Raw genomic sequence first — 23,237 nt, 5'->3', positions numbered from 1 at the left:
TTCCGTGTGTATGGATCTGCCACTGCTGGACATTTCATATAAATGGAACCATACAATATAGAGCCTTTCGCGCCTGACTTCTTTCACCTAGTTGCATCCATGATGTAGCATGTGTCAGTAATCCATTCACTTCTATGGCTGAATTCCCTGATCCTGTTTTCTTCATACTGTTTGAATACAAAATTTAAAATAAGTTGAGAGTGAAGCTCTGTTTTAAGGGCACATCTACGAGGCCAACTCTTTTAAAAAAGGTGAAAAGGGAGATATTGTTGTGAAATGATAATCGTTGAGAAGCCTCAGCCAATTTGATAATGAAAAGTTTGGGAAATGTTGCAAAAAATTATCTGCTTTATATTAAAAGCCTTTTAAGCAAGGATTCAGGAGATTGTCTTTTTCTTGCAGGTAACTTAAATGAGTCAGAAGGAAATAACTGCACTTTAAAACAGATTTTGAAAGGATTCTATTTATTCTTAATAGACGAATGGGAGTACAAGTAGTTCACATCCAATATGGACTCCCTGTCCAAACACTGTTTATCGTTTTAGCCACCACTATCGAATTATATTTCTTGAGAGTAAGGCAGCTCCATTCCTGCATATTACTTTTTTTTCCTGCATATTACTTTTTAAAATTCATCTATCAAATCCATTAATACAGTATAAACAAGAGATGTTCATGTTTCAGTGCAGTTCAAATATCAGGTATAAAGAACCACCAGCAAGAAAAAGAATCCTATATCTCTTGGCAGAATGTGGTCAGCTCTGGGGTGCTTTGCTAGCTGAAACACACTTTCATTGTTAAGAGGATAGAGGCTGTTTAAGAGGGATGAGAGCCAAAAAATGTTAACTACGTGTATGTGTTAAGAACAGTGCTAGGTTATCTCATATTCTATATCAGCCAAGGCTCACCATTTTACATATGTGAAAAGTGAAGTTAAAAGTGTTTTAGTAGGGCTTCCCTGGTGGTGCAGTGGTTAAGACTCTGCCTGCCAGTGCAGGGGACGCGGGTTTGAGCCCTGGTCCGGGAAGCTCCCACATGCCACGGAGCAACTAAGAGCATGCGCCACAACTACTGAGCCTGCACTCTAGAGCCCGTGAACCACAACTACTGAAGCCCACACACCTAGACCCCGCGCTCAGCAACAAAGAGAAGCCACCACAATGAGAAGCCCGCGCACCGTAACAAAGAGTAGCCCCCGCTCACCGCAACTAGAGAAAGCCCGCGCATAGCAAGGAAGAGCCAACGCAGCCAAAAATAAATAAATAAATCTTTTTTTTTAAAAGTGTTTTAGTAACTTACTAAAAGGCACGCAATCAGTAAATCTGAGCAAGAATTCAATCCCAAATCTGTCACACTGAAGTTTAAGCTAATACATGAGATTAATAAAAACAGCACTAAATTAAAAGTTCAGAGATATTTTTAATTTCATACTCTTTCACTAACGCTCTTTGGAGATAAATCATTTCTTTTATATGGGCCTTAGTTTTCACAACTATAATAGTTGGAAGCTTGACTAGATGATCTGTATGTAGTCTTCCAATTCTAAAATGTTCCACTCATTTGGATTCCTACAATAATTGCCCTGGCAATACATGCATGCTGCCACCAAGCAGCCGCAGAGACTATTAGTTCCTTTTATATCCCTAGTGGGGAGTGCATTTTGACATCAGACTTACCGGTCAATAGTACAAACTGTTAATATAACTATAAAATAACAAAATAATAAAAAGTATTATTTCCTGTAAAGCAGAAGCTTTACATTGTCTGTGAATCATATCAGAATCACCTGTAGGTTTGTTTGGTTGTGTTTTAACATATTTATTGGAGTATAATTGCTTTACAATGGCGTTTAGTTTCTGCTTTATAACACCTGTAGGTTTTTAAACATAGAGGAAATCCATAACCCATTGAATGAGAATCTTCAGAGACAGGACATGGGCATCTGGATTTTTGGGCTCCCATCATCCGTATATTTTATTTTATTTTATTTTTTGCCTATGTACAGTATTTGTCACATCCTCTTGAATCTTTAAATGTTTCTTTTTGTTTTAAAATTTTAGCATATTCCATAATCTTCACCTACTTTTCATAAGGTGTTATCTGTTATGTTTATTCGATCTTGTGCTTCTCCTGGTTGTCTTCTTTTTTTCTTTTTTTTGGGGGGTGGGGGCTGCCTCATGGCTTGCAGGATCTTAGTTCCCTGACCAGGAATTGGACCCTAGGGCCCCAGCAGTGAAAGCGCCAAGTTCTAACCACTGCACCACCAGGGAAGTCCCAAGACTTCTGTTTTAAATGACTTTTTTCCCACTCTAATTCATTCCTGGGATCAGTTTCATGTTTGAACATTAAACCAACCTTGCATTACTAGAATAAAGCTACTTTGATTGTGATATATGATTGTTTTACATACCATGGATACAGTTTGTGCTTCTGTTTACACATTTTGCATGCATGTTCAAAAGAGAAACTGGCCTGTGATTCTATTCTTGTAATATTCTTTTCAGTTTGGAGCTGAAGCTTATGTTGCCCTTATAAATATTTTGAGCAATATATACTTTTCTGTTTCCTGGAAGATTTTTATGTAAGATTACCAATATTTCTTCCCTAAATATTTGGAACAATTTACTTGGAAAGCCATTTATCCCTGGAAATCATTTTCTGTAAAGGTACTTAATTATACAAACAACTTTTGCAGTAGATATAAGTTTTTGAGATATTTTTTCTTTCTTGGGTTAGTCTTGTTAGCTTGCATTTTTAAAGAATTTGTCATTTTCGATGAATTTTCAAATTTATAAATATGAAATTATCATAATTTTAACAGCTTTATTGGGATGTAATTTACATACCATAATTTCAACACTTTAATGTATACAATTCAGTGGTTCTCAGTGTAACCACTAAAAGACTTGTGTAAGCATCACAACAATCCAATTTTAGATTTCTGTCCCCCCACAAAAAACCCATTACACATGAACAAGCTTTTTTCAATCTCCTCAACCCTCTCAGCCCTAGGCAACCACTCATCTACTTCCTGTCTCTACAGATTTGCTATTCTGGGCATTTCATATGCCCAGACCGTACAATATGTGATCTTTTGTGAGTGGCTGCTTTTACTTTACATAATGCTTTCATGGTTCATCCATGTTGTAACATGGATCAATAGATCATTCCTTTCTATAGCTGAATGCTATTCTATTGTATGGATATTCCACATTTTGGTTATTCATTTATCCGGTTGTCATTCGAATTATTTCCACCTTTTGTTTTTAGAAATAGGCTTCTATGAACATTCACGTACAAGCTTTTGTGCAGACATAAGTTTTTATTTCTCTTAGGTATATATTTAGTAGTGGAACTGCTGGGTCATAGGGTAACTCTATGTTTAACACTTGCAGGAACTCTCAAGCTGTTTTGTAAAATGGCCGCACCATTTTACATTCCCACCAGCAATGTATGTGGGGTTCAATCTCTTCTCTTACAGCCTAGCATGTCATCTATGCTGGAAAACGTTTCACATGTAGTTGAGCAGGATGAGTACTTTACTGTTTGGTTGAGTGTTCTGTAAACATTTATTAGGTCTTGTTAATTCATAGTCTCGTCCAACTCTTCTATATCGTTGTTGATCTTCTGCCTAACTGTTCTATCCATTATTGACTGTGGAGTACTGAAGCCTCTACCTAATGGTGTGCAATTATCTATTTCTTCCTTCAATTCTTCATGGATTTTGGTATTTTCTTCTTCGTGTATTTTGATTTTACCTTATTCAGGGCAAATATCTTAAAGATTTTTGTATCTTCCCTCTCTTTATCATAAAATGTCCCTTTTCATATCTAGTAACTTTTTTGTTTGTTTTAAAGTCTATTTTTTCTGGTATTAGTATAGCCACTTCAGCAATGTTTACAGTTGCTATTTGCATGATGTATATTTTTTCATCCTTTTACTTTGTACACATTAGACTTTTGAATCCAAGCAGTGTCTCCTATAGAAAACATTCCTTAATACCCAGTTCGACAATATCTGCCTTTTGATTGTATTGTTTAATTCATTTACATTTAGTTTTTATTATTGATATGGTAGGATTTATTTATGTCTATCATTTTACCTTTGGTTTTCTACATGTCTCATGTTTTTGCTTTTTTGTTATTGTTCCTCCATTTTCCTTTTATAGTAAGTAGATATTTCCTACTGTAACATGTAATTCCTTTAATGATTTTTAACCACATTGTTTGAGTAATGGCTGCACTAGGGCTTATGGAATACATCTCAGAATCTCTTCAGATTTTTACTAGGTTCATTCCAGATAGAAACAGAAACTGTACTTTTATAGAGCTGTATGCCTTCCCCTCTTTTTTGTTTTTATTACATTTATATATGTTACATACTTAACAACATATTATTATAATAATTACTTCTCACAAACTTATTTTTTCAAAGAGCTTAGAGAAGAAAGTTGAGCAAATAAATATTTTTGAGTTTGTCGGGTTAATCTATTTACCATTTCTGGTTCTCTTCCTTTCTTCCTGCGGATTCAGCTTATGATCTACTGTCATTTTTATTCTAACACAGCTTTGTTCTCACTGCCTTCGTTGTGCCATATCATCAAATATATGATTTTTTTTATGTTATATAGAGAACAATCCAAATATAGTCATATTGGTTAGGCACTTACTTTTTAAATTAGTTAAGAGAAGAAAGGAGAAGAAATTTGAAATTACAGTATCTTTTATAATTCCCTACACAACTGCTCTAGTCAGCATTCTTTGTTTTGTTTGTATGCCTTGAGTTACTGTCTGCTATCATTTGAAGAACTTCCACTAGTATTGCTTGTGAAGCCCGTCTGCTAACAATGAACTCACTCAGTTTCTGTTTCTGTTTCTGAGTTATGGTGAAGTATTGATGATAAGTTGTGGAGTGGTAGGAAAAACTAAAATGCGATGTGCTGTATGATGTATGTTTCACTGAAGTGTCTTGGTCAAATTCTAATGATTTATGATAGAAATCACATAAAGCAAGCATCACAATTCTCCAGGAATGTTCTGTAGAATGCTAATGTTAATGATGAATATGTGATCCCAAATCTTTCACTTGTATTGACCTTATCTCAATAATTCTTCTCCCAACAATGCCATAACTAGAGTTGAGTTCTAAAGTGTACCTTCCTCTTTTCCAATAGAAATGGTCCCACAATTTCACACGGCGTTTATCACGTTTGCAAATGCCAATGAAAATGCTAAGGTAACACAGTCCAAAAGGCAATATTCTTCTGTGAGGGCACCCAACTTTAAACAAATACACATATTCTAAATACAGCTTAGATCTGTGACACGTTTTGGCCAATGAAGTGTGAGCAGACATGATGGCCTTCAATGAGCAGCAGAGGCCTTAAATGGGCTTGTGCAGTTGGGCTCACCTCTTATGTTTCAGTGAACTTTGTGAGAAGACAGGGCCTGGGAGCTGCGGCCTCACAGTTGGGCTCCAGAGGAACATGTGTGTTACAGACCTCAAACTGACCCAAAACACGGAGCAAAACCAGCCATCTAGAGGTCTAAAAGAGAGCCACTGCAGCTAGCCAATAGGTCCAAGAAAAATAAATTCTTGTTTATGGAACTGAGTTTTGGGTCGATTTGTTCCAAAGCATTATCAGAGCAAGAGCTGACTAACACAACATCCTCCAAATCATTGTTATGTAAATGGATGCCACCATGCCTACAAGTAAGGCAATTGTGTACTCAAAATGTGAGAGTCCTTGAACTCTTGGTGCCTCTCCAACACAATGTACATGGCTAAATTTCCACAAATAAGTTCACTAATATACCACAAAGATCTCCCTAAGCTTTTATTAAATGTAATGCAAAGTTCTTTCTTTTCATTTTCTGCTTCTACATAGTTAAAATGCTTTTATCAATGTAAAATGGCTCTTACCTTTTGGCTTCTGTCGTGAGAGTCTTTTGAACTCTGAAACACTGTAGGATATCACCTATAAATGGAATCTAAAACATACAACAATTGAACGAATATAACAAAAAAGAAGGAGAGTCACCGATATAGAGAACAAACTAATGGTTGCCAGTGCGGAGGGGGAGGAGGGGGCAATACAGGGGTGGGGAAGTGAGAGATGTAAACTACTGGGTGTACGACAGGCTCAAGGATGTATTGTACAACACAGGGAATATAGCCAATATTTTGTAATAACTGTAAATGTAAAGTAACCTTTAAAAAGGATATAAAATTTTTTTAAAAAAGAAATTCATACTTAAAATTCGAAACAATTTAAATGTCCATCAACAGGAAAATGCACATATAAATTATTGGATTTCCCTACATGGGAATCCTACGTAGCGAGGAAAGTACATGAACTAGACAGATCTTTACGTGTCAGCATGGATGAACCTAGCAAAGATAACACTAAATAAAGCAAGTAACAAGAGAAAACAAAATAGAATACGATATGCAGTTTAAGAGTACTTAAACATGTAGCCTACATAGAAAGACATCCATGCCAGTGATGGAGACCAAGTTCAGAAGAGTGGTTACCCAGGGTCAGCTGGGGAGTGGCTGTGCTTGGGAAAGTGGTCACACCAGAGACTCTTCAACAGGAATGGTAATGTTTCACTTCACACGCTGGCTGGAGGACGGAGGAGTGTCTGCGATGTTATAATGTGAGCACGCTGCATGTAAAACCCATTGCTGACCACACCTAGGGGAACTGATGCGTGGGAGCTGGTAGTGGGTGGAGCCATCCAGAAGGTGGTGGTAGAAGAGGAACGTTGTACACGTAACGCCTAAGGCCTGACCAGAGGACGATCACTGCTCTAGAAACTGGACACAAATCCAACTTCTACGGCCAATCTTAGAAGACAAACTGAGGCATATTTAAAATTTTAACACTTTATGTGCGCAAAAATACATTCAATTCAGGCAGCACAAAGCGGAAGAGGTGAGGAGCACTCCAGCCACAGGAGCTGCAGAGATGTTTATTTTAAAAGGGCAGAAGCAAAGCAAGGAAACGAGTGATTTGCTATGGCTTTAACGCCTAGTTGGTGGTTTGTGACTGGGTGTCCTCAGCGGTGTTCGTCACCCTGAGGCGCTGACAGGCTTAGATTTTGGTTGGTTTAAGTGGGCGGCCGCATCGCTAGAGCCACCGCAGGCTAACGGCCTCCTTGCAGGGTTAATTTACTAACACCAATTGTCTGAGTCCTTCCTCTTACTCAGTCACTTCACTTCCTACGCCTCACTTTCTCTTCTCTAAAGTGGATATTCAGTAGTAAATTCTCTGTGGAGGTGTCAGGACAAAACAAAGTGATTATTAGGAACCACGATCATGTCCTGAATGCACGGAACACGTCACCGTTTGCCAACCACCGTGTCAAGTCAGCAGAAACGACAGAAATTAAGAGCTCTCCGCAGAAATTCACACACCCGTGCACCAGGTAAGGGACCACAGGCAGACGTTCACTCAGCCTTTCCTGCGTGCCTCAAGGAGTTCACGCTCTCTCCTGGGCGGGGCGAGCAGAGACACTTTGAGGGAGTTTAACTACTTTTAAAATGCGCTGATACAACCATGTCTCACTTTTGTTTGGATCAGTCAGCAAACGCTTTTTGGAAACCCCAAATTCTCCACACCTCCTACCTTTTGCGCTGCCGTAGTCTCGAAGCTGCCGACACCGCTCCTCAAGCCGCGTCGTCAGGGGAGGCGGGTCTGCGTGCGGACGCACGGCGAGCGCGCAGAAGTCTTCGAGCCCCGCCCCCACGGGCCCGCCCGGAGGCTTAAACCGCAACCCCGCGGCTCGGGAGGCAGTTGATGCCCGCGCCAACACCAGGCCGCGTGTGGGCTCCGGACCGCGGCATGGAGGGCCCGGCCTAGCTGGGGCCCGTGGCCCTATGTCTTCGGGCCGCGGCCGCCGGGCGGTGGGCGCCCGAGGGGCCGGGAGGCGAGCCGGAACCCACAGGCGTGTGTGGGCATCCTGTCTGCAGCCAGCGTCCCCGAGGCCGCGCTCAGGCCATGATCACTCGGTGAAGCTGCGCCCGGACAGCACGGCCGACTCCTTCTCGCGCTCTGAGGACCTGTGCGCGCTGCAGGACTCAGTGCCTCTGCCCTCCGTGTGGGCTTCCCTGAGGGAGGGCCTGCTGGACTTAACGCCGACTGCCTCCGCGGGTAGACTGGGCGCCGCTCCTGAGCACCCTCTGCCCCTGATCTGTATCCAGAGCTTCTTCCAGCCACGGCTTGTCGAGACAGGTTTGTACTTCCCGCTTCCAGGGGCCCTCGTGTGGGCGCTGAGAAGCGGGGTTTTAAATGGTTAAAGGTGGAGGGTGGGCACTAGAATCGGTGCCCAGTGCCCGGGTGTGCGTGCACTAGACGGGGCGTGCGGCCTAGGACTCCTGCCAGCTCGGTGACCCTGGCCGAGTGCCTTAAGGCTTCAAGGTCTCAGTGTTCTCATCTGTAGCATGGGCGTAACAGGACCCAGCCTCCGTGGCGGTTACAAGGATGCACTGTGTTAATGCTTCTAGACTCTACAAAGTAGAACACTTAGCACAGTTTGGAGCATTGTTAATTGTTGCACAGATGTTACCTGGTCTGTTGAATGACTTTGCCTGGTACACACCAAAGCGATTAGGAAATGGATATATCCCAGCTTCATTTCCTTTCCATTCAAACAGGGCTCAGGAAAACAAAAATTTTTTTCAATAGGTGTATCATATATAGTGGAAAGAGCACCGGTGTGAAGGCAGCTTAGGGTTTGAATTCCAGAGCTTATGCTCTCTGTGGCCTGGACAGGTTTCTTTTGCACTACAATCCACACACTTGTAAAATGACATTAAAAAACCACTCTTTCTGTGGGTTCTTAGAATTTAGCAGGTTATGTGTGTAAAGTATCCTGGCACTTGAATGAGTTGTCAGAACCAAGGGCTGCTGGAGACCATGCTTCTGCCCCTTCTTCTGGGCAGCAAGTAAACACAAGCACAGGAGTCAGTGCTCTGGAAAAAGTGAGTTCTGCTGCTACAGAGCACAGAATCTCTTTTTTCTTTGATTTAATTTTTATTCTATATTGGAGGATAGTTGATTTACAATATTGTGTTAGTTTCAGGTGTACAGTAAAGTGATTCAGTTATACATATATCCATTCCTTTTCAGATTCTTTCAGATTCCCGTACACTTTGTTACAGGATATGGAGTAGAGGTCCCTGTGCTACGCAGTAGGTCCTTGTTGATTATTTTATATATAGTCGTGTGTATATGTTAATGCCAAACTCCTAATGTATCCCAACCTGCCATCTTTCCCCTTTGCAGAGCGCAGAAACTTGGAAGGGCAAGTTCAGGGTAGGATTCCTGGAGGAAGTGCCGTCCTTTCTAAGGATATGTAGAAGCTCCTGGGGTGGCAGGAGAGAGCAGTGTGTGTTGAAGTTTGAGAAATGTAAGAAAATATGGCAAAACTAATGTACAGGACTGGAACTCAGGGTTTGGGAAAGAAATGAGAGTCGATACTGAAAACTTAGTGGGGCCCAACAGAAAGGCGCCTTGTTTGTCCTGTCAGAAGTTTGGATGTTTATCCTGAAGGCTGCGGGAAACACCAAAGAACAGTGAAATGGATTTCTGGTTTAGAGGCTCACTTGGACCTCCATGTGGAAGGCAGTTGATTGGGTGCAGGGTGAATTGTAATCTAAGGGTCCCACTTAAGTTATAAAAGGTGGGACCGGGTTTTGCAGATCTGAGAGAGAATGGGTGAGGCCTGGTGACCAGTTAGAAAAGGGAGGGCAGCAAGCGTGGGTGACAGTTTACAGCTGCATCTTTTTGAGAGATACAGAGCACAGTAGAAAGGGATTGGGGGTGGCGAGAGGATCTTACTTCATCTTCAGTGCTTTAGAGGGGCCTGGTAGATAGGTCTGGGCCCAAGGTACAGATGTGGGCTTTTGGGAGGACAGGTGTTTGAAGGCATGGTAGAGACTTCGGTTATCCACAAGAATATCCAAAGAATCATAGGTCTGAGAGTTTTTTTAAGTGGGTATATTTGAGGATGTTTATAAGCTGAGAGAAAGTAGCCAACAGAGGAAGGGTGTAAAGATCTAGGAGAGGAAGTGATTGTTCATTTGTTTTTGAAAGCTGAATACTTATCGTGTGCCTGGCCCTTTTCTTAGATCTGGGGTTCACACCATCTGTTATCTCTTCTGCAAGGACAGTTGAATTCATGCCCCGGTGAACAGAAGTCAGATTATTCTTTGCATCCCATTCAGGTGTAAGAACTGTTTTGTACCTCTGAAGGGAAGCAAGCTCTATCCTTTGGTCACCTGCTGATGATAATAGCATTGGCTGAGTCCTGACCATTTACAACGAAGGCACTTGTGTAGGTAATAAGTTCCAGGAGGGCCCAAACTGAGTATGTCTGTTTCAGCATTTAGCATGGTTTAGCATCTGAGAGGCCGGTACATTATTGGCATATAGTAGACTTAAAAATGAATATTTGTGGATTGTCTGAATGAGTGGATGTGTGTGATTCACATCCTATTTGCAGGTCCTATGCCCTGCAATGGATTTTCAGTGTCAGGTTGTGAAAGTATTTATGACGGGGATTGGCATTGTTCCCTATCTAATGGATAAAGATTACACATGAAAGGACTTTACACTGACATCCTAAAAGCCTCATAGGAATTACTTAACAAAAAAATAAAATTGGATTCTGTATAATTTCTAATTTGTAAGCTGGCCAGAACACTGGTATTTCAGCCAGTCCTCTGGTAGTTCCGATGACGTCCCCATGATCACCCAGGCATAATCAGAATGGCTTTAGGATTTGGGAGCCAAAATGTTCCTCAGTATTTACGGCTTTGCTCGTCCATTTAAGAAAATGGACTATTGAAAAAATAGCTTCAGACACAATATGGCATTTTATGATTTAGCATGAAATCTGAGAAATATAGAGGTTATCGGAAGCCTGCAGTGGTAACGTTCCCTCTGCTATTGAAGTTATTGTCTTTAAACAAAGATTCTACATCACTAATGCTATATATATATATTTTATGATATTCAGGTTAATTTCCAATTCTAAGGAAGTAACTGGTTGGTTGGTATGAGAGATGGTGTGGCTTCCAAAGGTGAAAAGTATTATTTTGTTGTACTTTCTGGCTACCTAAGGATGGGAGAGGCCCAGGACACTGCAGTCAGTATATTATGTGGAGCAGGTTATATTGTGGTTTATTTATGAACTTTTACATGTTTATTTTCTTCTTTGCGGTATGCGGGCCTCTCACTGTTGCGGCCTCTCCCGTTGAGGAGCACAGGCTCCGGACGCGCAGGCTCAGCGGCCATGGCTCACGGGCCTAGCCACTCCGCGGCATGTGGGATCTTCCCGGACTGGGGCACGAACCCGTGTCCCCTGCATAGGCAGGCAGACTCTCAACCACTGTGCCACAAGGGAAGCCCACATGTTTATTTTCTATGCAAGTTTGTGTGCTCCTTTTTGAGTTTTGGTAGATAAGTGTTTTGTAACTTTGGAATACTTGGAGTTATATACATATATATATATAACTTATATATATATATATATTTTTTAATGTAGTAAAGCCGTGGAGAGTGTACTAGTCTACCTAGGTTCAAATTCTGGCTTTACCCTATGACTTCCCTGTGGCTTCCTCTGCTCACCTATTAAAAAGGAGGATAATAAGACTGCTGTGGTGAGTTATATACTAAGTGCTATTTAAGCATTTGCTATAATGATCATGTATACTCGAAGGCAAGGAACTTGCCCCTTGATCGTCTCTGTATTCCTAGTGCTTAAGAATTCCTAGTGCTTTCCTAGTGTATTGTCTTAGGATACAGATAGCTCAGTATAGTTCTTCTCACTATAAAGTACTGTTACGTTGAAAGTCTTTGCTTGTGTACTAAAAATCTATGACATATCTGCTGAGGACAAGGAAAGGAATAGTTTTAAAACTGCAATGGATAACAAAAGATTGTATGATGTAATGCCTTTATTATGCAATTATAAAACTAACAAATGATCATGGTAGAAAATTTGAAAAACTCCTAGACAAAAGAGACATCAACAAAATTTGGAGTAACTTTCAGAGTGTAGAGTTGTCCATGAATATTAGTGCTTTCATATTTTCCAGGACTTTAAGTAGACTCTGCTTCTTAAGAGTCTATTCATGATATTTTACTTTAATGATGTTTTCATCATGGGGACACACACACACAGAAATCTGTCAAAAAAAAAGGCATGTAAATCACTGATGTTTCAGATAGCCACATGAAATAAAGTGAGAAAGGTCAACAAGCTGAAAGAATGTGGAGTAGCATCTCCTTAATTGCTTACATAACTCTGATAATTACCTCTTTGTGGATAAAGTAATTAATGGGGAATCTAATTCAAGAAAATTGTATGAACTTCAAGCCTTCTCAAAGCCAAGTATTTCTTTCCACAAAAGGTTACTTTCCACGGCCATTCTTCCTTATTACCAGACAGGGAAAGAGTATTGTATGGCAAAGGATCTTCCTGAAGGAGGGTGCTTCCCACACTGATTGTCATAAATGACTTCGGAATTACTGTTGCTGTATTACCAAAATCTTAAACTAGGATATTTTTGTCAAATGCGGTTCTTAGTTAATTTTTAGAGCTACAAACTGTCAGATGGCTCTGAAATAACAATTGTCTGGTTATTCTTCAGGGTGATCACAATATGGAAATGACCTTGAGGTATCACTAAAAAGCAGGAAGGTGTGAGTCTTCCTTTCGTGCCAGAGTGAAATGCGAGTTGGAGTTGGAGTTGGAAAAGAGGCCCACAACCAAGTGATAGAGAAGGAAATGTGAGGTCATTGGTGAAAAACCAGGTTGAAGTTAAGGTGAAGAGGCATGAGGAAATGGGCAACTGTTCCAGTATTACAAAGATCATCAAGAAGCATATCCATGAATGTGGTTTGTATTGCAATCTGCTGAAAAAGAGACAAATATCCTGGCCTAGTCTTCATGGAGATTATATTTTATTGATTCTGATAATAGATTATTGTTGAAAAGGGCCTCCTATAAATTATAACCATGCAAAGGCAGCAAGATAATTTATTTTTCTTTATGTATGTGTTTCTCATTCCTACTCACTTCTCTCTTAGGGGAAGAGAAAATCACAAAAAAAAATGTCGAGTCTCAGCTATTCCTTTTCAAAATAATTTTTTTCCAAATTCCAGTGGAGGCAATAGGTTAACTGTTAAGATTTGTAAGCCTCAAAAAGCTAGATTTTTACAAAGTGTAGACAAATTCCGTTCCATAAATAATAGCTTTGGAAAGAATATGTGGTGATGCAAAGTTGGAAAAAGCTGGTTTTCCTTCCGTGAATGGCTTCACTGTGTTGGGAGAAGAGGCAGAGAAGAAATCAAAGTAATTAAACATGGGGTGAGTTTTCCCGATAGGGGACTCTAGTGCTTTAAAATAGACTAGATAATCCTAGGGATAATCTGAGGGTAGAACAGACCAATGCCTCATTTCCAATCTGGTACCCTGGAAGAAAACAGTGTATTTCCTTTGAGGTCTTGAGAGGTTTTTCTTCTGCTTTGTTTTGGTTTTGGTTCATTTTGTAATCAACCTTATTAAGGTATCATTTACATACAATAAAATGCAGACATTTTTAGTCAACGGTTCAGTGACTTTTAATTAATGTATACATTTGTTTAACTACCACCCCCATAAAGATAGATAACAATTCTAAAACCCTAGAAAGTTTCCTCCTAGGCTTTTGCAAAAGTATCCCCATCTCCCACCCCAAGGCAACCACGGATCTGTTTTTTATCTTTAGAGATGACTTTTGCCCAGTTTAGAATCTCATGTAAGTTGAATAATACAGTGGGTGCCCTTTTGATCTGGCGTTACTTGCTCAGCATATGGTTTTTGAGATGCATTCATGTTGGGATGTTTTAAACCAGGACTTTAGCCTGGGTGTCTGAAGGCACCTATAGGTACAGCTGAGTCTCTGGCATTGTCACTGTCTGTTCTGGCATTGTCACTGTCTGTTCTTGGCTCAGTATTTTCAACTTTACTAAGAAGCACAAGGTTGAAGTAAGGAAGATCATTGTCAGTATAATGGAGGTGAAGTGGGTTCTGTTATATAATATTCTCAGCAAAAATTGACCTGCTTGGAATCATTGTGTTGATAATCGACAAGGATTCTCTTCCTCCAAAAGCCTTGATACTATATAAAACTTCTAAAGGACGCTGTCCTAGGACCCTTCTTTTAGTTTTCATATTTTGGGAAACATTTCTGGAAAATTCAAATGCTCGCAACCTGAAAGAAGCAATTATTCACCTGAAGCCTAACTCTGCTAAAGTTGAGTTGTCCGACCGTTACATGCTGATAGAACCCAAATAGCCTTGCAAAACAATGCTCTCTTATTGGATATAAGCATATAGATTGTTTAAGGTGTAGGTGTGTATGCAGTAAAGTGAAAAAACAAAGAATCTTTGAGTTTCCCTTGCTGTTTTTTTTTATTTTGTCATTTAAGTTTCTATAGCGTATGCTAATAGTTCAGGGAAACCTCAGGTTAGTTTTAGGTCCACTCTTTACATAAATGTTGAAGTACTCCATACCCACCTTTTTTCTACCTTCCTTCTTTTCTTCCATCTTTCCTTTCTAACTTCTTATAATCCATTATACTTAATCCTGCATTTGCTGAGGTGGCAATTAGTGTAGGAAAATACTGTGAAATTTTGCTGTTCAGAATGCATGTTGACCGAATTCTATATTGAGAAAAGGTCTGAATTTACCCAGAGTAACCCTTTCTCAGAGTCTTTGAATAAACGCCATAGAAAGTGGGCTATATATAATATCCTGACAGGTATGTAGAACTCATAGCAATTGCCCTAAAGAGCTTACCTAGCGTAGATGCATATGAATGCATTTAATGATTGTTTTATTGGCAGCAGTGCCAACATACACAGTCTGTTTTGTTTTATATCATTCTCATTACCTGCTGTTTACCACTGTATACATTGCTAATGGCGTGGTTTCTATGGCTTGTGAATTTCACGGCCAAATAATATGTAATTTATTGCACAATTCAGTGTAGAAGATGGACACTCCATAGCTTTTCGTGTGCTCTTTGCCCCTTTGGAATGTATTACACAGATCAGGCAAAGTAATAAATTTATTTCAAATGTGCGTGATAGCTAAACATCAATTAGGACTGATGGGCAATATTTCTTCTTCCAGCAACATAACAGTTTTTAAAGACTAAGCCATTGAACATGGAGTCACTGAACATGGGACTCAGTTCACTGGGATCCTTCTTAGAAAAATAAAGGACAACTTGAATTGGATTTGTGTGGCTTATTCAAGTAGTAACTAATCAGCTACATCTTGGTGAACTTAATTTGTCACAGTCGTTTGGTATTTTATTAACTCTCTTCCCCTTCTTCCCCCGACTCTCACGAGAATGGATCATGAATATCTTAAAACATATTACGTCATCTTCCATCCCTGTTAATCTAACTACAAACGCACACTTTCCTTATCCAATGTAACTTACTGTCTTTTAGAGTGGCTGGGGTTTTAATTCTCTACTAAATTAAAACCAGCAAAGAGAAACATTTTCAAGGAGTCACCACATTGTAGCGCTTTAGAAAGAAAACTTTAGAATTAAGGGCAACTATATCATTTTATAGCTAAAGCACCTGAGGCCTAAAGTAGGAAGGTAACCATCAAGGTCAGGGAAGGGGTAGAAGATCAGGTTTCAAGCTGAGGAAGAGTCTACAGGGACTCAATCTGAGCAGGTCGGAAACTGAAAGGAGACCACGAATGTTCTGGGAATGCTGGCATCTGCCTCATGTGTGGGATTCAGACAGGGAGTGGGCCCGGGGGGAACTGCGCTTCTGCAGTAGGCAGAGAAGTCCACTTCCTCTCCGGAAAGTGCCACTGACATCAGGGAGTTGAGGGGAAAGAGCAATGAATTCCAGTCCACCTGAGAAAGCAGGCCAGTCTGATTAACTCTGAATTTAGGCTTATTTCAGATACTTCTTGAGAAAGAACTTGGACAAGAGCAAGTCCCATGCAGCCTCTTTTAAATCCATGCCCAGTATTTTCTGGTGGAGCTGCTTAAACCCTCCAAGTGACTCCAGTATTTTAATTTCACTCTGTATTTAATCCCGACAGTTCTATGATTGACTATTTAATGGTCAAATGAGTAGGGTCACAAAAGAGTGTGAATGTATTTTACAGGATGAGGATGGGCGGAGTGGAGCAGTCTGGAATAGGATACCAATAAAAACGGATCTTGGTAAAGAAGAACGTCTATTAGAAATGGAGAGGAATTCGCAAGGAAATTAGTGCCTGACACCACGCCCGTCTCTCTGCAGGTTTAGAAGCTAGTTTCTAATTTTATTTTCATAGGAGATGTGCCTGTGATGAACTGTCTTTTACCTCCACACTATTTATCACATGGACATATTGTGAAGTTTGTGTGAGAGAAAGCAAGTATTAGAATGTGTCTTGCAAGGAGCTATAAACACTTCCTGGAACAATCTAGGATAGAAGGAAAAGGAAAGGAAGGTGGAAACAAAGGAGAAAGACAGCTAGTGATGCTGGAGTCTCTCGCTGGGATTTGTGGTATCTCGTTTTGAAACTAACTACAGAAAGTCAGAACTTGACTGATTGTTTCTTGATCACGGTTTGTTTTCAGTTTTGTTTTTTTCTTGCTCTCTCATCAGTTATTCCAGCCAGTGCCAAGTCATTTTCAGTTTCAGTAAGCATGCCTGTCTTGTTTCCATTTGCATTATTCATGCAAACGTTGATTGAACTGATGACCCCGAGTTATCACGGAAATAAGTGGATAAACCTAAATAAAATCTAACAGCACAAAAGAGTAATAATAAAATATATCAAAAATTAGAATGCATTAAAACAAATGGAAGAAGAAAAAGTAGTAAAAGAAATTTAAGATCTCAGCATTGCTTGAGAAGCAGTAAAAGAGCTAATAAGTCATGGTACATGTGTAACTGCTACTTGTGTAAAATTAACAAGCTAATGTAAGGGAAAATGGAATTTGAACAAATCTCAAAGGAAGAAATAAGAGCCAAAGGAACATAACAAGGTGGGACAAACAGTAAACAAGGAGTAAACGGTCTGTAAGAAAATACATTAACTGTAAATACTCAAATTAAAGGACAAGTATTATTGAAACAAACAAAAAACATAATTCTATGCCACCTACAAAAGACAAGAGTCAGATTGAAAATGAAAGGATTCAAAAGTTATGTCATAACAACAATAAGTAAAATTGAAGAAGATTTTTTAATGTTAACATAGATTTCAAAGCAAAAAGTATCACTGGCGATAAGGCAGGATAATAAAACCCACTGTTACTTTACAAGGAATATATTATAAATCTAAACTTCAATGCAACATATGAAGGGAAATTCCAAAAATCTAAGTAGAAATAGAAAAATCTAAATTACCTAGATCAGAAACATAGAACCACAACAACAAATCAGCAGATTATAGGAGATCTGAATACCATCATGAAAAACTTTGGCCTAAATTTACATAAAACACCGCACCAACAATGATGGAATATATATATTACGCAGAAATTTTTAGGTGCACATGGCACATTTATAAAATTGACTATATTCTGGTTATAACACAAGACTCTGAATAAGCAAGAAATTTAAACCTATATAACCAATATTTTACCAAATAGTTGGATATTAAAAACATACTTCTGATCATTATGTAGGTCAAAGATAAAGTCGCAATGGGAATTAGAATTTTATTAATTCAATGATAATGAAAATACGCCATAACAAAACCTGTGGGTTGCAAATAAAGCTGTGGTCATAGAGAAGTTTATGTATTCCAGTTATACTCTCTAAATGTAAAAGGGAAAGGAATAAAGCAACTAGAAGATAACCTATCACCCTGAGGTAGGCAGCTCCTGAACTGTACCTGTTGGGGAAGGCAGGGCAGAACTTCAGGAGGCCAGCTGGGAGCACGGTGAACACCATGTCAGGAGCAGTCTCCAAGAAAGAGAATTTAATGTACAAAGGGATGCCTAAAATATATTTAAGAGCTAGCACCCTGACCCCTCTTAAGGATGACTTGTGTTGCTGGGGAAAAAATAAGAAGTGCTCGATGTAGAAGGTGAATAGCTTTATAATTCCCAGGAGAATCTTGGTACCAGGACCACACAAGAAAGAACTTGGAGTCCCCATGGCTAATCCAGCAGAGAGAAAAGGAGGAACAGAGATGCGAGAGAAAATAAAGGGAACTCTTGGTGCAATTCGGTGCTGCTGCAGGCCCAAGTCCAGGTATGTGCTCTCTATCTCCACATCTTAAATAAAAGCCACCATGTTCCTCAGTCTTTCAGGTACTTAGAATTTCTCTTTAGAACCTGAAAATGGGGTCAGGTTTCCTGTCTGCATTGCTACAGTACAAAATAGAGGCAGGATGTTTGAAATAGTTCTCCATCTGGCAGAGGAGGCCTTGAAGCTGTGAGCCACTCACTGCAAACCAGCAGGACATGAAGGATTCTTGAGCAGATCTGAAGCTTCTGGGAGCTACTGGGAGGCCTTTGAGGAGTTAAATCCCATAGTAAATACTGTACCTTCAATGGCCCCTTCTCCCTCTCTGTCCAGTCTTCCTCCACTCCCGTGGGGGCCCAAAGGGGTTTAATGAGCACTCTTTGACTTGTACTTGGTGGTCCCAGAACTTGATGTGGGCTTGGAGACTTCCATGAAAAGTCTGCCTTCCATCTACTGGCTTGGGTTTCTTGGGCTCTCTGCTCCAGGCTAATCCCTTCAACCTGCTTTTTCCATTTCTGCCAATAATCCCCCTCTCCAGACCTTCCTAATGCTCTTCTGGGGCGGGAAGAGACTTACTGAGGGCAATGTTTATTTCTAGAGGGAGAGGTGACCACATGACTTCACAGTGGTCGTCCCCTTGATGATTCAGTTTCTGTCTAGATTAGTCGTGGGTGTTTGTGCACCCCAGCCTCACCCCCAGGAGGCTTTAGAACACTGTCCTTATCTCAGCACTGAGCCTCTCTCTAGCCTCCTTCCCTCTCTCTCCTTACCCATCTTTACCCATAGACTCGAGGCTTTCTGCACTTCTGATGAAGATAAGTACTTCACAGAACCTCTGCTACAGAACCAAACATATTGAAATGACTCTTTACGAAGATACTGAAACAACAGAAAAAGAATACATGACGATTGTTTCTCCTGAGGGTTCAGTTACCTAGGGGGCCTTTAGCAAACTTTGATAAATCTAACCTTTCCTTCCTTGGCAATAGTTGATCACACTGTGAGGAAAACAAGTTAGAGAATGGAAAAATAATATTTGGATTTCAACGAAATAATAAAGATGCAGGGGCTATCTTTGACTTTTGAAAGGTGAGAAGACAGTTTACATTTTGATTATTTGATGGCAGGAATCCCTTTTAAAACAGGGCCAGTCTGCATGATGCCTTTAAAAATCAACCTTTTCAAATATAGCCATAACCCCCACAAGATTTCTTGATTTCTCTGGGGTCAGATAAACCGTCACATTTCACAGTGGTGCCCTGTACATGAAAGTGATAAACATAACCTGGAAGCACGGCAGTGGCTAAAAATATGTAGCTGGTAGCCATTCGTTGAAATTATTTTTTGCTTTTAATTCATTGCATAAAATGCTAATGTCCAAATTAAGGCAGGTACATCTTACCAACCGTCAAGAGCTTCAACCCTGCTAACAGCTAAGTATGCACTTTTAAACCCTACTTTAACTGCTCCAGAAACTTACTGGGTTTCTTTAATGCCTCTTTTACTATTTCCTTTGTGTCATTTTGTTTTTCTTTAAAAACACAGCTGTGTGATCTTGGGGAAGTTATATTATTTCCTTGAGACTTGGTTGCCTTCTCTGTGCATATCTGGGTATAATTTTAGTATTGCTCAATAAAATTTTTGTTGATAATGAAAATATTCTATATCTGTACTATGTAAAGCAGTATTCTACAGCTACATGGAGCTAATAAACATCTTTGAAATATGGCAAATGCAACTGAGGAACTGAATTTTTAATCTTATTTTTAAATTTGTTTAAATATAAATAACGCCACGTGGCTAGCATCTGTTGACAGTACAAATCTACATAATATTTTAAGGACACTCTCCACTCAAAAACTCTACCATTCATTAACTCAACCTAAATATTTTTGCCCCCTGACAAACAGAAAATAATTTATGCTTCCCTTTATCAGTTTGGGGACATTATATTCTTAAAATTCACTTTGCTTTATGAAACTTTAATAATGTTGGAGTTCCCTGCCCTTGGTACCACCTTTGTGATGATGGGAAATATTGTGGATGATCAAGGGCCATTTCAAGAGATCATGGAGAGAAATCTCCTTTTGGATTTAATTTCATTATGAGGATGTCAAAATGCTAAATTACTTAAAATAAAACCCATACCGTTTTTATGCTAAGTTATATTCTACATGTAGCTGGAAAAATGTTAAAAAGATTTTTAAAGAACTGTGCATCTATTTTTGAAGCTGATTTGGCTGTTCAAGCCTTGTTAGCACTTTATCCATCTCAGTGCTATTTCACTTAGTAAACAAATGCAGTTGCCATAATTGCTGCATATGTGTCTGTGTTCCCTTCTAGGCTATATGTTTTTGAAGTTAGAAACTATATTTATATCACAGCCCCTATGTATAGCACAATATCCATTGCTAATTCAGATTGTGTTTTAAGATATGAGACAAAATTTAAGACTTTTATTATAGTCATAAACATCTAGCAAACCAACCAGAAAATAAAAACTAATTTTCAATAGGTTGTCCAAGAACAAAAAAGAGAGGAATACCTAGTGCAAAATCATATCTCTGCTAACTACTGTTGGATTTAGAGCACACACATGCTAAACTTATTTTAAAATATCTTCTCATCAAAGATTTGAGGTTGGACCTGAAAATATTATATCAGAAGTGAAAATAATCATGTGGTCTGACCAGCATGGATCATACAAAGTAAGTGTATACTATATATAAAGTAGATAAACTACGAGGGCCTACTGTATAGCACAGGCAACTATATTCAACACCTTGTAATAACCTGTAAAGGAAAAGGATCTGAAAAAATAAATATATATATCTGAATCACTTGGCTGTACACTTGAAACACAACATTGTCAATCAACTATACTTCAAGTAAAACAAAACAAAACAAAGTGTAAAGGGAAGTATAGTTTTATAAATTCACCTCTGATATCCAATGAACCAAGTGAAAGACAACAGAAAGTACAACTTTCTAGGAGACAGGACATGGCCGGCAAACCAGGCCGTTACCCTCGGTAACGGTCATACCTGCCAAAAAAATATACAGACTAGCCTGCATTCATGAATTCATAGGAATTCTTCATTTATCTGGCATTATTAGGCAATGAAGTATTGTATGTTAGGAAAAGTTTTTTTTTAAATGACAAATTTAAGAGGAGTTATTTTAACCTTCACTCGGTAATTTTTTTCTAAAATTAAGAAATGTATCCACTGGTGTATCTAATGTTTCCGTGATAACTCGGGGTCATCAGTTCAATCAACGTTTGCATGAATAATGCAAATGGAAACAAGACAGGCATGCTTACTGAAACTGAAAATGACATGGCACTGGCTGGAGTAACTGATGAGAGAGCAAGAAAAAAACAAAAATGAAAACAAACCGTGATCAAGAAACAATCAGTCAAGGTCTGACTTTCTGTAGTTAGTTTCAAAAAGAGATACCACAAATCCCAGCGAGAGACTCCAGCATCATTAGCTGTATTTCTCCTTTGTTTCCACCTTCCTTTCCTTTTCCTTCTACCCTAGATTGTTCCAGGAAGTGTTTATAGCTCCTTGCAAGACACATTCTAATACTTGCTTTCTCTCACACAAACTTCACAATATGTCCATGTGATAAATAGTGTGGAGGTAAAAGACAATTCATCACAGGCACATCTCCTATGAAAATAAAATTAGAAACTAGCTTCTAAACCTGCAGAGAGACGGGCGTGGTGTCAGGCACTAATTTCCTTGCGAATTCCTCTCCATTTCTAATAGACGTTCTTTACCAAGATCCCTTTTTATTGGTGTCCTGTTCCAGACTGCTCTACTCCACCCATCCTCATCCTGTAAAATACATTCACACTCTTTTGTGACCCTACTCATTTGACCATTAAATAGTCAATCATAGAACTGTCGGGATTAAATACAGAGTGAAATTAAAATACTGGAGTCACTTGGAGCGTTTAAGCAGCTCCACCAGAAAATACTGGGCATGGATTTAAAAGAGGCTGCATGGGACTTGCTCTTGTCCAAGTTCTTTCTCAAGAAGTATCTGAAATAAGCCTAAATTCAGAGTTAATCAAACTGGCCTTCTTTCTCAGGTGGACTGGAATTCATTGCTCTTTCCCCTCAACTCCCTGATGTCAGTGGCACTTTCCGGAGAGGAAGTGGACTTCTCTGCCTACTGCAGAAGCGCAGTTCCCCCCGGGCCCACTCCCTGTCTGAATGCCACACTTGAGGCCAGATGCCAGCCTTCCTAGAACATTTGTGGTCTCTTTCAGTTTCCGACCTGCTCAGATTGAGTCCCTGTAGACTCTTCCTCAGCTTGAAACCTGATCTTCTACCCCTTCCCTGACCTTGATGGTTACCTTCCTACTTTAGGCCTCAGGTACTTTAGCTATAAAATGATATAGTTGCCCTTAATTCTAAAGTCTTCTTTCTAAAGCGCTACAATGTGGTTGCTCCTTGAAAATGTTTCTCTTTGCTGGTTTTAATTTAGTAGAGAATTAAAACCCCAGCCACTCTAAAAGACAGTAAGTTACATTGGATAAGGAAAGTGTGCATTTGTAGTTAGATTAACAGGGATGGAAGATGACTTAATATGTTTTAAGATACTCATGATCCGTTCTTGTGAGACTCGGGGGAAGAAGGGGAAGAGAGTTAATAAAATACCAAACGACTGTGACAAATTAAGTTTACCAAGATGTAGCTGATTAGTTACTACTTGAATAAGCCACACAAATCCAATTCAAGTTGTCCTTTATTTTTCTAAGAAGGATCCCAGTGAACTGAGTCCCATGTTCAGTAACTCCACGTTCAATGGCTTAGTCTTTAAAAACTTATGTTGCTGGAAGAAGAAATATTGCCCATCAGTCCTAATTGATGTTTAGCTATCATGCACATTTGAAATAAATTTATTACTTTGCCTGATCTCAGTGTAATACATTCCAAAGTGGCAAAGAGC

At 39.5% G+C, this 23,237-nt stretch overlaps 1 protein-coding gene across 1 annotated transcript in view; it reads right to left on the bottom strand.

Annotated features, from left to right (window-relative positions):
* Positions 1–11,946: 11,946 nt before the first annotated feature.
* Positions 11,947–23,237, bottom strand: part of LOC125961829 (AT-rich interactive domain-containing protein 1A-like) — a 124,950-nt gene continuing 113,659 nt past the window's right edge. Inside the window, exon 5 of the mRNA XM_049700861.1 lies at positions 11,947–12,195. The gene's annotated coding sequence lies outside the window, so the exon portion shown is untranslated. The remainder of the gene's footprint in view (positions 12,196–23,237) is intronic.

Source organism: Orcinus orca, chromosome 17 (assembly GCF_937001465.1).
Source record: "Orcinus orca chromosome 17, mOrcOrc1.1, whole genome shotgun sequence".
In the NCBI taxonomy this organism is placed as follows: Eukaryota; Metazoa; Chordata; class Mammalia; order Artiodactyla; family Delphinidae; genus Orcinus; species Orcinus orca.
The sequence above is the reverse complement of the archived record's forward strand: the minus strand, read 5'-3'. Positions and strand labels throughout refer to the sequence as shown.